Source organism: Epinephelus moara, chromosome 10 (genome assembly GCF_006386435.1).
Source record: "Epinephelus moara isolate mb chromosome 10, YSFRI_EMoa_1.0, whole genome shotgun sequence".
In the NCBI taxonomy this organism is placed as follows: Eukaryota; Metazoa; Chordata; class Actinopteri; order Perciformes; family Serranidae; genus Epinephelus; species Epinephelus moara.
The window spans coordinates 41,289,706-41,307,939 of NC_065515.1; the positions used below are offsets into that span (position 1 = coordinate 41,289,706).

Consider the following 18,234-nt stretch of genomic DNA (forward strand, 5'->3'; position numbering starts at 1 on the left):
CCTGCGCTGACAGTAGACCTGGTTTCAGCTGGCGAGCTTTTAGCGCACCTTCGGCGAAGCCTTTTGGCACGAAACTGTCACTGCGCCAAGCTGGATCTGTTGACACCTCCCCCTGCTGCGCCACCACACCCATCTCAGTGCACCTCGGTCTGCCAAACTACCAAACTGAGGGCGCCTCGGGTTGCGCTGCTCGAAACTAGCTCTGCGCGGGGTTTGCCACCCTGTGCCACCCTGCGTCGCGTCAGGAAACTAGAACCCTTTGAGTCAGATCCACCCCATGCTTCTCCACAGCTCCACCCTCTTGTTCCAAATATGATCACTTCTGGCTCCAAAAATCCAAAATGGCAACGGCCAAAATGCCGAACTTGATGATTCAAAACGGGCGTCCAAAAACCAATGAGGTCACAATGGCTACATCCATTATTTTAATACAGTCAATGTCTTTTTTTATGCAGTTTATGTACAGGCACCAGGACACATAAACTCTTGTCGTTTAAAAACATATTTGCAGTTTTATTTTGAGTCAGCACATTACCCAACTATAAGAAGTACTGTGGAATTGGAGATCAACACCAGAAATTATTTGTTGAGAATAAGGCACTTGCAACATTGCCTTGAGACAGTAATGTTCTTTTAAAACTACATCCTTGTGCTGGTTTAAGCTCTACAGAGGCCTGTCTGTTTCAAATGTTGTTGCCGAGGTGAGAGCCCATGATTGCGATGAGGCACTTCTTTAGATATGGAGGTGGAATTGAGGATTTAAGGTAAATAACTCAGAAGCACTGAATTTTTCAAGACATCTGAACCAAACTGTCCTCAAACCAGGCCCAAAATAACTTGCCTCAAGGGAGCGGGCAAGTTTAATTACATGCCCTGTACCTTCCCATTCTCCACACATTTAGTTCAAGTGCTTTGAGTTTGAAGTAGAAGTCCCACAGTGTGGCTGTGATTAGCACTCACATTTGTAAGTATGCATAGGACTATATTTATATGGTTCTATAATTTCCTTTATATGCATGTTTATACTGAAATGCATGTGTACTTTATTTTGTACAGGGGTGCAGTGTCCGAAAGTGTTAACAATGACAGTATTATTTAATTAATACATATATCACACATTTGCCTCATGTAGCTTTGTAATCTTTACAGCATGACACCCTCTGTCCTCTCTAGTGTAGATCTACTACAAGAGCCATAACAGAGGGTGGACATAAAGGAAAGGGGATGTGAGAAGGGAGCTACATTGAGAAATAGTTAAAGGGAAAAAAAAAAAGTATAGACAGAGAGGTGAAAAAAGGATGGTGGGTGGTAGGTAGTAAGATGGATTGTGAGGTCTGTATTATGCAGGTGTCTGGTCACCCTTCAGTGAGTTGTGGCCCCCATAACAGGTGGCAGACCTACTTATGGTGGGTCCCTGCATGATAATAGTAGCAATACATTTTAATGATTCTGGATCTCAAGATGTCTGACAAGATTTGACTTTGTGACCAGGCTGGAAAAGGTCAAAGAAGTTAAGTGGGATTTATATTTGTGCTTTAAGGGGTTACTGTGTAGCTTCAGAGCCCTTTTACCAAGCAGCAGTAGTGGGACTACACATTGGGGATACAGCAGCTACAACAATGCTACATGGACCACAACTGTGATTGGTTACCTTGTGTTTTCTCCTGCAAGCTTTTGATTCACAGTCAAGATCCAATCCAATCCAACTTTATTTGTTAAGCACTTTAAAACAACCACAGTGGACCAAAGTGCTGTGCAGAAGAAGTAAAAGACATAATAAATAAAAGGCTCACATGAGGCATAAAAATTGCATATAAATTACAGAATAAATAAAAATATAAGAAATGAAAAGGCATAAAACATAACAGCCATACAATAAAAACAATAAAATAAAATAAAATCAACATCTCACAAAGTGTCAAAGGCCAAGGAAAAGAGCTGGGTTTTAAGAAGAGATTTAAAAACAGACAGAAAAGAGGCCTGTCTAATGTGCAGAGGCAGATCATTCCATATTTTTGGAGCTGCAACAGTGAAGGCACGGTCCCCTCTGAGCTTCTGCTTAGTTTTAGGCACACTCAGGAGCAGCTGATCAGCTGACCTGAGAGAGCGGGTGGGAGTATAAGCGTGTAGGAGCTCAGAGAGATAGGGCAGGGCAAGACCATTCAAGTATTCAAAAGCAAATAAAAGAATTTTAAAATGGATCTCAGCTCTACGGCACTTGCATCTGACAGCATGAGTCGTATCATTTAGCCAGGGCTCAGATTTAGTTTTAGGCTGCCTGGTTTTTAATGGAGCCAGAGTGTCTAAACCAGTTTTGCAGGTGGAGTGAAACCATGAGCTAAGCTCCTCTGTATTGCACATAGACTACATAGCAGTTGTGATTCACTGAAGTGTTATGACGGAGGTGACATGTGGCTGTGAGTCATGCATAGGGATGAGAAAATAATTTATTGCTTCTTTCTCTGAATTTATTATTACTGACTTTTGTCTGTAAGCCAACTTGCCTAAGCACAATACAGCCTGATCACATATCCATCTACACATACTATACATACAGTACATCCAAACCTAAGCCATAGGTGACCACACTCAGAAAGCTGTTAATCCCTGGCATATAGACAAATTCACAGACTGACTGAGTGACCGACTGTGTTGTGCTCTCCAAAGTTAATTAAAGTAACGGTAAAAGTATGGATGTTTGGGTTGATCACGGTCAGCAGTCACACCCTCTGATAGACGAAGGTGGTCTGTGTGAATGTGGAAGGTATTTAGTCTCAAAAACTAGTGAGAGGTTTATGATTTAGACTTTGTGGGGGAAAAAAACTGTTGTTGTCCGACCTCTGTAGTCTGTTTGTGAAACTGTCTGGCCTGGCCTAACAATTATAAATTGTGCTGCTCATAATGCAAATGAGACGATTTAATTGAGACGAATTAATGTAAAATTAGTTTCACGAAGCAGAGATCTGTGGATTTTACTTTCCCTTTTTACCAAAGTTGTAATTTATTGCCGGGGCAGTGATAATAGCACAGTACAGTGTACAAAACAGTGAAAGAGCTAAACAACACTTTAATTCCACTGTTTTACCCACAGTTTATACTGAACTGTTATAGTTTAATCCCAGTAACTGGCTGGTCAAGTGGCTAACACAGTGGTAGCTTTGAAGCATGAGGACTGACAGTGTTGTAGCCTTGGGTTTTCTGCTTGAAATATATTTATAGATGCTGACCCTCTAAATTGTTTGTTCACTATTGACCCCTAGGAGAATGTCTAAGGAGGGCAAATCTTATCTCCAAAAAGCCCCTTAGGCCTTACAAGCAATAGCACAGAGATAAATCCAATCCATCAACACACAAGCTGGAGCTTTGATCTCAGTGGATGGAAAAGCCTCTGTTTTCCCTCCTCCTTTCTGCTCTGCTATAATCTCTATTTAATGGCTGCTTTAATGATGCCCTCTTCTTGAGCATTTATTGAGAAGGCAATGGACAAGGCTGTGAAGCAGCTGTATTAGGTTTTAGAGTACAGAAATCAGATTACAGATACTTCTGTTAAGGGGATGACTATGTTCTGGGACATGAAAGTACAATGGAAAAAAGGCACTATAACCGTGAGATCAACATTAAAAGCATATGTGTTCCAATTTTGTATCATTGATAGTGACACTGTTTATGAGGCACACTAGGGTTTTAACTAACTTCAATATAGATCCAATCCACGGCAATAATTGGCTCTGAGAGCAACTGATGTAGTATAAAGAGTGAGAAAGTCTGGATAGGACTAGAGGGAGGGGAGATGTATGGGTCAAACAAATGCAGACTTTCACTCAGGAATATGCAGTTCATGTCCCGTGTGAAACCAAAAGTCTGTTGTTTTACTCCCTCATGTGATATATTTATGTCACTTCATGTTACATTACGTTACATTATGTTACATAACATAGCAAACTAATTTAACTCATACCACTACTCATTTTAACCCAAAACATTACCTTTTTCCTAAGCCTAACTAAGTGGTTTCGTTGCCTAAACCAGGTGTAACCCGGGCGTAAATCCAGGTTAGCCAAGCTATGAAATCTAAATCTAGAAGAGAGAAAGTATTATTTTATTTCCAGTCGTTTTAATGTTAAAAATGTAATTCCCAATTACGAGAAGCAGCAGTCTGTTATGAGAAGAATGTTTCAGAACTATTTCCGTAATAAAAGTCCGCTAAAGCCAGCTTATTTGTTTACTGTCTGTACGTGTGCCGTGTGGTTCATCGGGAGTCCAGACGCCGGTTGGACAGGAACCTAAATACACCGGTAAGACGAGCTTTTCACCAGCTAAAATGCTTGCTAATGCTAGCAGCTAACCACCATCACCTGTGCTAACGCTAGTCTCGCAGGCAAACCTCCTCCTTTTCGTTTTGTAAGCGTTGAGAGCCTCTGACAGCACTTAGCCTTTGAGCATAGCGTAACGGTGAGATATGTGTATTCTGTTACTCTTGAGATTTATTAGCTGCTGCTGCCATTATCAGGCTAAAAAGGGTTAGCTGTGTGCAAACCTACTAGGATGAGTTGTGAACTGGAGTGAACAATTGTGGGAAACGTTTAGAACATGTGACTGCCAGTAGTATATGGTATATTTTGTTTATATTGATTTACTGTTTAATGCCAATTTAAAGGAGAAAATGATTTGATGTAGAATTTCTAATGCCAAATGAAACGATGGGAATAATTTAATATTTTGTTTATAATGCAAGTTGTTGTGAAGGAATTTATTTTCATTTCAATTGTGAGTTAATAGTGATAGGGAGACTAATTTTTAGTGCAGCTTCTCCATTGTGCTAGTAGGCCTATAGTGCAGGAGGAGTGAATAAGCACACCAGTATTCTAATATCCCTGAACCAAACTGACTTCTTATGGAGATTTATTGTTATTTGTTAAATTTTATATATATGTGAGAGGTTTTGAATGTTTACAGTTCTTACATATGAATATTGAATACTTGAATACTGTTGTACAACTAAATTGAATGAGAATTTGAATTGAATTAAAAGGTTAAATGCAATGTTCTACACATTTTATTAACATTGAAGCCCTTAATAATTCTTTATTGATTAGAAAGTGAAAGACACATGTGACCTTGTCTTTAGGTCTGGTTTTTTGTGTGGGACGAATCTAAGGACCAGTCCAAGATTCCAGATCATTGCAGATGGCGAGCCAAACCAGTGACCTTGGAGGGCATTAAGATAGACACACTGGTCAACTACACATTCCCTGCTAGACGGTTGGTTGTGGTAGGACGGACAATACACACACACAACTTGCGATAGACAATCACGTATTTTCACGCAACTGAACTTTGACTTACTAAGGGCCCCAACGAAGGGTCCACGAGACCGAAGGGACATTTTAATTTCCTTTTGTGCACAGCTTTTCTTATTTTAGTTTATTATTTTTCACACAAATTGTTTTTTCTACCTGCTGTAACAATATATGCATTGCTACGCAATCTTTAAACCTGTGTCTGAGTCATTATTGTTGCTCAAATACCTGGCTCTATAAGAATATGGTTTCTTCTGATACTAGGCCCTGTTGACAATTTTAGCTTATAAACTGTCATCATTCTTGCACTGATAAATTGGTTACACAAGCTACGACTGTTTTTACAGCATTAATCATACGTTCCAATGTGTTTCAGCTGTGCATCGAATAGAGACACTAAAGGGTGCTCTGTGCATTGCTTTCACACTTTGGGGGGAGTGACAGAGCATCAGTTTTCAGTGACCTTGGAATAAAAATTGTTTGAGCTGCGAAAGGGTTTATAAAATGTATGTAAACCAAAGCAATAAGTGCCTTAATTGTCATTTCAAAAATGATTTTGTTACTCGCCAGCTGAAGGTGTCATGCTTAAAACTGTACCTTTACATTTGAATGACATGAGGTTTTATTCTATCACAAGTAGAAAATAACCCCCTCAAAAGTTACCTTCAAATTAATCTTCTGCATCTGAAACTCTTCCCAGCAAATGCATCTCTCACTACTGTCTTCCTCTTATTCCTGTTCGTTTTCATTTCCTGCTCTGTCTTTTTATTATTTTCATTTTCTACTGCTTTTTTTTTTCTCTGTGTCTGGTTCTTCTTTTGCCCTATACTCCCCATTTCCTTTGATTTAATCATTCATTCTTCCATTATCTCTTCAACTTATTTCCTGTTTATACCAATCAATTTCTCTCTGGGAGGGATTTGGGGCATTTAGTCTTCATCACCATTATCTTCATCTATATTTGCAGGCTTATCTGCTACTTTGTCATTCTCCCTCTGTCCCTGTGTCCATTTCTGGGTCTGTTTGCTCTCTTACCATCTGCCCCTCCTTTCTGCTTCTCTATTTTCTCACCTTTTTATCTCCCCCTGCAATTCCCTTTGTGCTTCTCTCAAAGACAAGGACATGGAATCAATTTCAATGATACTTGTAAAGTGCTTGTAAATATATTCTAAATATCCTGGGACAAGGAAATACCTGTAGAAAATGAATGGCTTGAGGCAGATTAAGTATTTTGTCCTCAAGTCTTTTGTCCTCAAATTTGTTCTTCTGCACTGATGTTTTGCTGTTTTGGTGGCAAAACTTTGTTTTGAAGGTATAAATAGCATCTATAAGGATCTGACTGACCCTTGACTGGACATGTTCCATGTAAAAGCAGCTGGGGATTCAGCAAAGACGCTCTGGGTACAGCCAAAAGAGGAAAACTGGAGCAACTCTTAAGGTAGTGGTCTGAGTTTGATTCAAATGAAGTGCTTGTCAAATCATCAAACATCTTAAACCCTACCCTAACACTTTTCAATTGAAAATTTAGGGGTTTGTGTCTGACATTTTTTTTATTTTCTGAAACCAAAATCCAAGAAGCATGTCCATGTCATGCAGTAACTGGCCATGTGTGTGGAGATGAGCCAGTCTGTAGGATTAGAACTTCCCTCTCAAGCTTCATTTTTACATTCTTCACACAACTATTTCTGTCCGAGCGTAGTGTCACAAATGCCTTCAAGGAGAGCCTGTCTGAAAGTGTATGACATTGTCAATGACAGCAGGCTTTTTGCCCCACCTTCAAGTGCAGCTAATTGGAACACGTCTGCCTTTGGACATGTTTGGAGGACACTTCAAACTTGTTTGTTTTAGGTTTGTATATTGATGAATTAAGAAAGGACATGATCTTGGCAGTTCTAGATCACCATCTTGATGTGTTTCTTCAAGGAATAATAAGTCCTGCAACCCACTGGAGAAGAGGGAGATAATGCATTCTTGCACTAATAAAATTGAATTATTTAGTGAATCGATTGCATGCCTGTAACAAATTAGTACAAGCCCACCTACCAAACTGACAAAGCAGGTTCCAAAGCATTTTCTCATCTTGTGTTTGAGGTGTTGTTCTAAAACTCTTACACCCTGGTTACAATAGTTATTCATATAATCATTTTCTGGTCTGCCACCCACTAGTTAAGGTTAGGTTTAGGTAACCAAAAATACAAACATAATGCCTATATTCTATACATCCACATACTTAACTTTCCCAGATCTAATGTGTATACCCAGCAGTATGCAACAGGGACCAGTAAAGGAGCGTGCCAGCACTATACATCGTTCACCGGATTGATCAATGCCAGCCTGGCCTTGCCAAGGCAGGGGAAGCCAACTCGTACACAACGTCATGGTTAAAAAATTAGCTACATAGAGAACACTGCCCACTGAGAGACAGTTAGTGAAGCCAGGGGAGCGAGGGAGACAAGCGGAGAGCAAGAAAAAGAGAGAAAGATGCCTGCTGTAGCCACCTGCCACCCTGAACCCTCCCCACCAAGCTGAGTCCAAAACCGCACTTGACAAATGAGTACAGGGATGGAGAGTATAGGCACAGTCCCTGAGCTACAACACTAACAATGCACATACACCACTCCATAGAGAGCAAGGGTGTGTGTGTGTGTGTGTGTGTGTGTGTGTGTGAGAAAGAGAGAGAGAGGGAGAGAGACAGAGAAAGACAATGGGAGAAAAATGGGAAAACACAGAGGAAGACTGAGGGCGTATGGTCGGAAAAGAAAATTACCTCAGAAAAGAAAACGGTACAGTGCAATACTTAATACATTTAAATCATATTTTACATTCTGCAGTTTTTCTCTTTTCGTGATGTCTACTGCTGCGGTATCACAGATTGGGGTGTTGCCAGAAATGCTTTACGGTGCTGTCAGACCAGAATTCGCTTGGTAAAATAGCATGGCTAGAATGGACCACCTAAACCAACATAAGGCAGTAAAAGTTCATCAGATTAGTCAAAACTATAATTAAATACATAACTAATACCACAGTTGCTTATAAAATTAAATGGAGTGTAAAAAAGATAAAGCTTTATAGTTCCCTTTAACAGCCACCCAGTTGGTAAAAAATGATTTAAGAAAAAAAAGCGTGTATACTTTTGTCTTTAATCTCAAATTTGTTAATACAATGAATTAAAACATAATTATTTTTACTTAAATTTAATTAAAATTTTAGACTCACTATTTTGTGGGTCAAAGTTCAATGAAATGAAACTCTGAAACCTGGAGACCTTTCTTTCAATACTTTAAATTCAGCTCCCCTTCCTCATTGAGTGAATGGGGAGCAATTTTGGTCACTTTTTCATGAGCGTTTCAAACCACAGAGAGCAGCGTAGCATTGGTGTTTTGTTCATTGATCCTATCGGGGTTTTGCCTTTAATGACCCCAGTTTTCTGTAGTATCATTTGTGCTGTATTTGACTTTGTTGTATCCTGTCATTACTTGTTATTTGCTGCAATGTACGAGTTTTTCCATAACAATAATCAAGGTGTTTGTTATCTTCACTGCTCTGGTGCACAATCACTTTAACTCCAATCAATATGACATCATGAGGAGAAAAGTTACCTTGTGAAAACATTGCTTTTTCCAAGTTATTTGTTTGTATCAGTAAAATAAGTAAAGTATTTGGGTCCAAACAACAAAAAAAACCCACAGATATGATAAACCCATTAGCATTAACAAAGGTAATGCAACCAACAACATACTAACAACCATCATTCAGTAGAGGCTTGCTGGTGCTCCAGTAGCTTAAGACATGACATAACATGACTAAACTTCAGTGTCTACAAAGAGTGAGCTCAGTTCAGTGAAGTCATGTCCATATTCCTCATGGATATCCTGTGTACGAGCATGCAAGAATGTGTTTTTCATTGTGTATGCCAGTCTTACAGAAGCACACACATTGTTCTGGTGGTGCTCAGCTTCACCTCCTCATTTCTACTTGCACTCTGTGAGAAGACAACCTAAAGTGTGTGAATGTTATTCTTAAATGGTCTCTGTTGGAGGCACGTTTGATTTGTGTTAAATGTACTATTCCCCACACCACTAGGTGGCTTGTTACTGGCTGAGGCAGTGTATGGTGTAGCTTACAGTATTTAAGTTCATGCCAGTAAGCACAGGTATTGCTGATTACGGGAAGCAAACAGTTTTCGACTGTGCTCGGATTAAGATTTAGGTGGTTGTATTTATTCAAACTATGTGTTGAAATTTACTGGAAGTTGTATGGACAAAAAACGTATGATGATGATAAAGCATTGGTAAAGACTGGGAATAGTTTCTGAGCACACATCCAAATGATTCAGCCAAATAGCAGCCAATAGGAGCAAAAGTATAGAGCTAGGCATTACAGTCTTCAATGTCCAATGTATTGCTGGTATTAAGTAAGTGGACAGATCCATCTTGTTTGATGGCTTGTATCTTGTTACCTCTTTAGTTCATAATTTCTCAATTATCTCTCCATGGTCGCTCCCAACATGATCTTGTTTCTCCATAATCCCAGATAAGTGAGTTTATGATTTGGTTCTCTTGTTTATCATCTTGGTCAAAAATCTGGCCTGCTTTCCTCTCATAAAGCTTGTACTGTCGGTAGTCCTGCCTCCAACAGGCAGGTTACGTAGGTTAGGCATAGTAGACCTCACCCATAGTAGGGATGTCACCCTAGTCATGCAAAGAGGTACAACAGACTTTAAGGGCACCTTTAACCAAACCTCACACTCATACTAAATAGCTGTTGAGAGAGCAGTGTCAAAAACCTTTAGTTTAAACTAACACGGGGAATCATAGTTGGTGGATAAGAAGATAATTAACTTGTCTAAGTGCTTAGTCTTTTACATGTAGGGTAAATGAGGTTTGGGCATTTCCATCAGCAGCAAAGATGGCTCCAACAAATGTGTAACTGTCACAATGCCTCACTTTAAAGGGGAACTAATGTTTTTTTCAACCTGGGCCCTATTTTCCGATATTTCCGAATTTTTACCTGATTTTGACCAACTGGATCTGGATGAGCCATTTGAATTTTGTGACCGCGTATTTATTGGACGTACACGGATGCAGAGCTCACTGAAAGAGAGGGTGCAGTGTTACTTCAGTAACACATATACTAAAATTGCAACAGGCAGAGGAACATATCCGAATCCAGCTAAAGGTAAACACAGATGTTCATTTCTCCTTTCCGTTATGTTGTCGGATAATTATAGTATATAATTATATAAGTATATTGGGACTACAGATGGAAATTAGCAGTTATTGCTAAATCTGGTGCAACCATCTCCTCATCTCTTGTAAATGATTAATGCTATTGCACACTGTCCCTTGATAAACTAAATAAACTAAACTAAACTAGTAACAGTCCGAGCCTATCTTTGTGGAAAAAAATGCACTTTTAGGGGACGTATTTTGACGTTGTTTGACACTGTCTGAGTTCCCTATTATTTAATATAGCACACGCTCACGGGCTGCAGGCAGGTCAGCCCTAGCTTCGTACTGGAGAAATGTCAAATATTGAACATCCTATTGCTCATTTAGACAAAAGATTACACGCAGCTCCCTCCACGGAGATCATCTCCAAGAATGTCAGAAGCCCTAGTTCCTCTTTCAGCTGCGTCCTTCCAGTATGTTGTTATCAGTCCTTTAGCTGTCATGCGTACGGTTGTTAAAATTAGTTTGTTGTGTTTTGACCATTTTCTTTTGACAGTGTATTTCAAAAGACACATTGCTGGATCACAACAAATAGTATAGTCAAGGATTTTTCACAGGGATTACATATAATTTTCCGAGATGCTATATATTTTAGTGCAAACCCACACCACATGAAGAAAAGTACTTTTATCCTAGTTTACAGTGCCAACAAAGATCAGAGCTGAAGACACCAATCTCATGCATCTGAACAGGGGTGTAATATGTTCTGTTTACAAAATGATAATTTGTTTTTTTGTTATTGGTTTCCCAATTTCTTTGAACTGCATTGTTGATCAATTTGTATAATCCCAATTTTTTTTTCTTCTGACAATTCATTTTTAATTTAGTTTCAGGTTCTGTCAGCTTGGTTATGGTTACAGCTTCCCCTAAATATTTGGTTAACCATACATACAAATATAAATAGATATATGTATTTTCTTTCTCTCTTACATAAATCTTCATAAGTTCAAGATCTAGAAAAAGGACAGGCATGTATGACCAAAGCAACTAAAGATAAAACAAAGTTATGTTCTTTTAAACTTACAACTAAATTGGCACCTAGCACAGGAAGCTGCAGTACATATAGCACACACACAGACACACACATACACAGAAAGTAGAAATGTTGCTGATTACTAGTGTGACTGCCTGCCATTTCAAAACACATACAACACACAAACCCCAAAAGAGGTCACGCAGGCTCTCAGCCTTGCTGTACCCCCTCCCCATCTGAATATTTAACATGGGGAATAACATCTCTGCCACCTCCCATTTGCCCTTCATCATAACATGTTGTGTCAGTGTACCCTTGGCCTTGTGTTTTTATGTAACTGTCATTCTGTGCCTCTCTCTCTCTCTCTCTCTCTCTCTCTCCCTCTCTCTTTTCCAGTCCTTTTACAAGCTGCACAAATAACATCTGGCACTTTGCCTGATCTCCAAGGATGTGATGATTAAGGCCAAATGACAACCCTATTTCTCCTCTGCCCACCATGGCTGCAACCTAGACATGCACAAGCATTTTTATCAAAGCTTGTACACATCTCTGTAAATAAACACACTGTTCAGGTAATATGATGCAAATGACAGTGTATCTGGCCATATAATATCGTATTTTTTCAGTTTCATTTTTTATATTATACAGATATTCACACTCAAAACACAGATCCACCCACATGTTTTAATTTATTTGGCCTTTTAGACTCTTCTCAGGACTCCGTGGGTTTGTACAAACATCTCACACCCACTCCTGTTTTGGTGAAACCATTAACAACATTGACAACTTACTTGCTCATCGATCTTCAAACCACATCACACTTGGATACCTTATGACATTCCCAGCATAGCTCCACCCAACTTCAGCCTAAGTACAGATCTAATTAATCAGAATAACTGTAACCACCTGAGTCTGGTATTTGAAGTCAGCACTAGGGCACAGAAAGTCAATGTTGCTGTCCATGGTGCTTAAAGAGTTGCTAAATAATCTTTATCAAGCTCAACTGCAACACACACTGGCACCTCACACTGTTGCTCTTTGTTTGGTGCTTGTCATTCAACTTCTGTGGCACACTCCTGGTATAACATACAGACATAACACACTGTAAGAGTAAAGAGGCCAGGATGTGTCAGCCTGCAGAAGGAATGTGATGAAACCACTGCTATTACTAACAGCTGACCTATGTCAACACTGGGAAATAAGACAGCATTACAAAAAATAGCAAACATAATGGAAAAATAAAATTACCACCTTGTAGTTGTTTGCCTCTGCACACTAGTCAAATTGCACTTACAGCTTACATCCCTGTCTGTGAAAACATGGATGCCTCACACACCTCTTCCTCCTAGCGGCACAGAAGACCTATACAATCAGCATAGTTTCAAAGATTAGTGTCACTCATTCAGGATCTGACCAAATGTCTTCTCGTCTGTTTCTGAGATATGACACTGAGTTGTGGCCAGTAAAGTGTTTTTGCAGATCATTATGATGTCAAAGTGAAGTTCACCTTTGAACTTTTGAATATATAATGTCATCATTTACTTTATCCTATTCAATATTTGTGTGAAATTTTGTAATAATTAGCGTCTAAATTCTTGAGTTCCTTGGACCACCAAACTCTAATCAGTTCACGATGGATTCCAAATAAATTTTTGGGCCACATTTCAAGAAATTCCCTCAAGGTGTGCTTGAGATATCATGTTCACTGGAATGAGACAGAAGAGGTCACAGCCACCTTGAACTTTGACCCATGACCATGAAAATCTGATCAGTTCATCATTGAGTCTAAGTGGATGTTTGTGACAAATTTGAAGAAATTACCTCAAGGCGTTCTTGAGATATCATGTTCACGAGAATGGAATGGACCATAGATTGCTTCAACTTCACTAGTGCAATCCCAAACCTTGTTTCTCCTCCAGGCAACCTTACAATCAACCTGCAAGACTGGAAGAGTCAGCTATGAGTATTGAAACAACACCTCTGTTGTCAGTCAGTACATTTAAACACATCTCAGTTATTGTGGTTGACATGTGAGATGACATAACATGTCAGTATGGGACTGTCTTATTTCTTAAATTTCTAAGAACATTACAACCTAACGCCACCACCAGCAACATTATACATGGAAACCTGTATAATACTGTGTTGTCTTGTTTTTGTTCCCTGAAAAGTAACTCAAGGATGAGGTAAGCACTATAAATAACATGTACATTAACCAGAACACTCTACTGCTCTATGGAACTCATAAGGCATCCTAAAACATCATTGCTAACATTCATGCACATTTCATTACGGAGGGTCTCTAAATCTTATGAAATATATTGTAATTGTAAAGCTCACAGTAAAAGGGTTTGACCTATGTCTGAGATCTGAGACCAGAGGCTTTCAAACCACGAGGTAGGGGTGCATGGTGTTGTACAAAACAATACAAAACAGGAAGTTACTTATTGAGGTTTAACCTGTAGCTTTGGGCAGCTGACCGACAGTCAGTAGATGCAGCAGCAGTGACTGTCAAGGTACCTTAGGTAGCCGATCACCGCAGTTTACATCAAAAACCGCACTCCTTCCGCTGGTGGACATAACTTGAGTCACACCTGAATATTAAGAATTGGAGTGACACTTTCTAAGGTTATCATTATCTCTGATGTCCACATGTCCATAAATCTGCTTAGAAATCACAAAAAAAACTGGAAAACTTAAAAACATGACTATTCTCAAAGAAATCCAGTGATAGTTGTCTGTATACCCATGGTTATATTGAAAAAAGGAACTGCTAATAGCCAAATCAGTGTATGTCCTGTTTACATTCCCTAAAGTATTATGAGAACAATAGTTCCATAACTGAGAGCATCCACAGTAGATATGCCACTGATGATACTGACTGTATTCCCAACAAGGCAAACTAACATTGTGGAGATGTGAGAGGCTCCTTTTATACATTTATACATACACACCACACTTCCTTGGGCTGATTGATGGGACTCATTTCTATAATGGCGCTGTCTGTGGATGCTGACAGATTCATTTGTCAAAACAGACGTTTTGAAATATCATCATTGGGGTCTGATCACAGACATTGTTGCAAGTACCACTAGAAAAAAAGCACGAGTCAGGTTTTTGGTAACACTATGTTCAAGAGGCAATGACAAGAGCACTCTTACCAATGGAATCTCCTCAGGGAACCACTCAAATCTTTACCCCAAAGGCAAACGCAAACCCAAAGTGCAAATGGTTGCACTGTAGAAGCAAAGGGGTTATATGTTATAGTACTGCTGGAATATATACAGGTACTTTGATTTTTAGCAGTTTGGAAACACCCAGCAGATGAAGGAAGCTGCATAGGATGGAGTTACCGTAGTTAATTTTAAGATGCATCATAGGTTCTGGTCCAGTCAGTGACGCCTACTCCTGAAACTTTTTTACTTATTAAATATTTAATGTAGATTTTGTCAGAACTACAACTTGGGTATTTTGTAAAGTTGTAAAGTTGTTATATAGCAGTAATAATACTACTGATGATACTTAAGGAGACAAATGATAGCATAAGTCGTTCAGGAATTGCCCCAAAATGACGATGTTTAGGTTCAAGTGTGCAAGCTCTATGACAGCCATAGGAATTATTCCTGTTGGCTGTTGGTGCAAAGGAGCAAATCAGTAAGTGTTTTGTATGCCTCCATTACCTATTCAAGTTGCACTTACAGTTTACATCTATGTCTGTGTAAACATGGATGCTTCACACACATCTTCCCCCCCGCAGCACAGAAGATCTATACAATCAGTACAGTTTCAACGTGAGCACCCAGGATTAGTGTCACCAATTCAAAATCTCCCCTTCTGTACATTTTCAATATGAAATGTCATCACTTCATTATGTTATCCTATAAGATAATTCTGTAAAAAAATGTGGTCACAGTGACCTTAACCTTTTACCTTTAACCACCAAATTCTAATCAGTTCATTGTTGAGTCCAAGTGAAAGTTAATGCAAATTTTTGGAAAAAATCCCAAGGTGGTCTTGAGATAATAGGTCCACAAGAATGAGACAGATGCAAGGTCACAGGGACCTCTGACCTATTATCACAAAAATCGAGTCAGTTCATCGTCGAGTCCAAGTGGACCCTTGTGCCAAATTTGAAAAAAATTCCCTCAAGGTGTTCTTGAGATATTACATTCATGGGAATGGGACGGACGAATGGTTGGACAACCAAAAAACATAATGCCTCCAGCCACAACTACTGCCTAAGGTTTGAGGTTTATGCTAACAGGGATTCTATTTGCATATGTTTAACTCATTCTTTCAAACTTTGGCTAGATTTCATATGATCATTTGACATTGTAACATTATATATGTGACAGTAAATAAGGAAAAGCATCTTAGGTCCCCTTTTAAGATGGGGGTGACATATGCCACAGTTTAGATACACTGTGCATGTGTGTGTTGAGTCACAAGAATGACCTGTCCTAAATTTTTTTTTTGTCTTTGTGATGAGGTCATTGCTAAGATGAAGGAGGTGTCGAATAAAAAATAAGAACATCAAGAGAGAAAAATGAGCTGCCAACTAGCAGCCTTCTCAGCCAAGCAATCACTATCCAGCAGGGATGGAATGGACATGAAGGTCGCCTGCACAGTGGACAATAATGCCATACACTGCTGATAACACAAATACACACACGCGTGCATGTGCACGCTTTAGAGACCATTTTTTACACCAACAGTAGCCCAGAATTATGTAAAGTAGAGGGTCTATAGCTCAAATAATACATTCATTCATTCATTCATTCATTTTTTATTTCTGTGTTGTGCCATATCTTTGGCCCATCCCTCATGGGATTACAAGACACCACTTTTTACAAAACGTACATCTTCCGGTCCTACATACAAAACGTGGAAAAAGAAAAAGAAACACAGACAATACATAGGTTTATACATATATATAATGTTACTATCACATATCTATACATTATCTTGATAAATATACAGCCATATTTGTGGCCACTAAGGAATGAGGAACTAAGGAACTTGTGTCAATTATTGTGCAATAACCAGACTATTTTGTCACCCTTTTCCATTCTAACAGTGTCCCTCTGTAGAGCGGGGCCACACACAGCACCACATGTCCCACCCCTGTGTGTGTGTTTTAGCTTTTTATATTAAAGCTACCCTGTGAAGTTTGTGACCATTAGGGAAAGTTTTCACAAATAGGTCCCTGTTTTCTTGTTTTCATGCACCCACACAAAACACACATGCACGCAGTTGATGGAATACATGTTCTTGCCAATGGAGGTTTACAATGCAGGTTTCAAATTTTGAATAAAGCTGCTTTGCAAAGAATAACAGGGAAGGAGAGATGATGGAAAAATTGTAAATCCTTTTCAGCTGTTTAGTTTAGTATCAGCACTTCTCTTGTTTGAAGGTTTTTACTGTGAAGCAGCTGTAGAAAATGATGTGTGGGCGCCAACTTAGCCTCTTTTAATTCAAGAAAACTCATGGAAACAAACACTAACCCACAGGACTATTGACTTGATTTAACACTAGACAAAATTTACAGCATGAAAATGAGAACATGCATCCCATGTTTTCTAGTGTCTAAGTGACTAATGGGAACACCAAGTTTTGAAATTGGCATGTTAGCACCATCAATTAACATCCACTTCAAGTGTTTGTTTTTGCCACTGACTGAGGCGCAGATTGTTATTTTGAGCGTCTGGCAACTGGTGGAAAGGATCCTTACAGATACAAGTTTGTTTCAAAGATTAAAATCCTTTCTGTTTGACCACAAACAGCCCCAACATTGCTATTGCCAAAGCCTCCAGAATTTTACCCACATAATTCAAAGTCGACAGAAACACACAAAAACAATCAAGCAAAAAACACCCACAAAAGCCATCTTGGTTCATCTTTTCACTATTCCAACAATCACCAACTGTGGTTTGGCTGAGATGACCCTTAAATCATCGAGTAAGACATTTCTAATTAAATAAAAAGGATCTTTTTCTTTATAAGGTCTATCTCTGTAGGGATCATTTCTCTAAATGTTATCAGATACTTAGAATATTAATCTGAGTCTTTCTTTAGCAAAAACAAGCACTTGTAGTGGATTTAAACTGACAGTGTGAGCATGGCTACAGGCAGCATCTATACACCCTGATACAGTAGGTAGCGGTACCCTTAAAAGTTGGTTTGCGAGCTGACAATAAACACAGAGAAGATGAAGAACAAGTGTGGAGTATGCCTCACACTGACTAAAGAGCCAAACATGTTCACACTTCCAGAGGGAGACAACACGATTGCGCCGAGTGTCAGACCCCTGATCGACACACTCTATAAAGATCAGCAGACTTCCAGCTGCTGATAAACAGGTTAGAGGCAGCACTGAGAGACCATCTCCAGAGTGTTGGCACAAACTAACACAGTAGCAGCAGATCATATCCAACACTGAGCCTTTAAATGGCCACAAAAACTCACACCATAAACACTCTACTCTGTTGTTAAACCCATTAATAAGCATTTGTTAACTAATAATCACTAATCTGTATTGTACTTGCCAACCCAGTGTGGAGCATGTCGACTCTGCCTGACTGCGCTGCCTGACAATCTCTCTCTCTCGCTGTGTGAGTGTGTGAGACAGAGCCGCTTGTTTGTTTGAGGTGTGTGTCAATGTGTGAGGTGTATAAGTAGCACACTGCTGTTGAAAAGACTCCCTGGACCAGATGCTTTCTCGTTTCTCATT

At 39.3% G+C, this 18,234-nt stretch overlaps 1 protein-coding gene across 1 annotated transcript in view; it reads right to left on the reverse strand.

Annotated features, from left to right (window-relative positions):
* Positions 1-18,234, reverse strand: part of LOC126396257 (inactive N-acetylated-alpha-linked acidic dipeptidase-like protein 2) — a 770,727-nt gene that overhangs the window by 85,512 nt on the left and 666,981 nt on the right. The gene's annotated exons all lie outside the window — the stretch shown is intronic.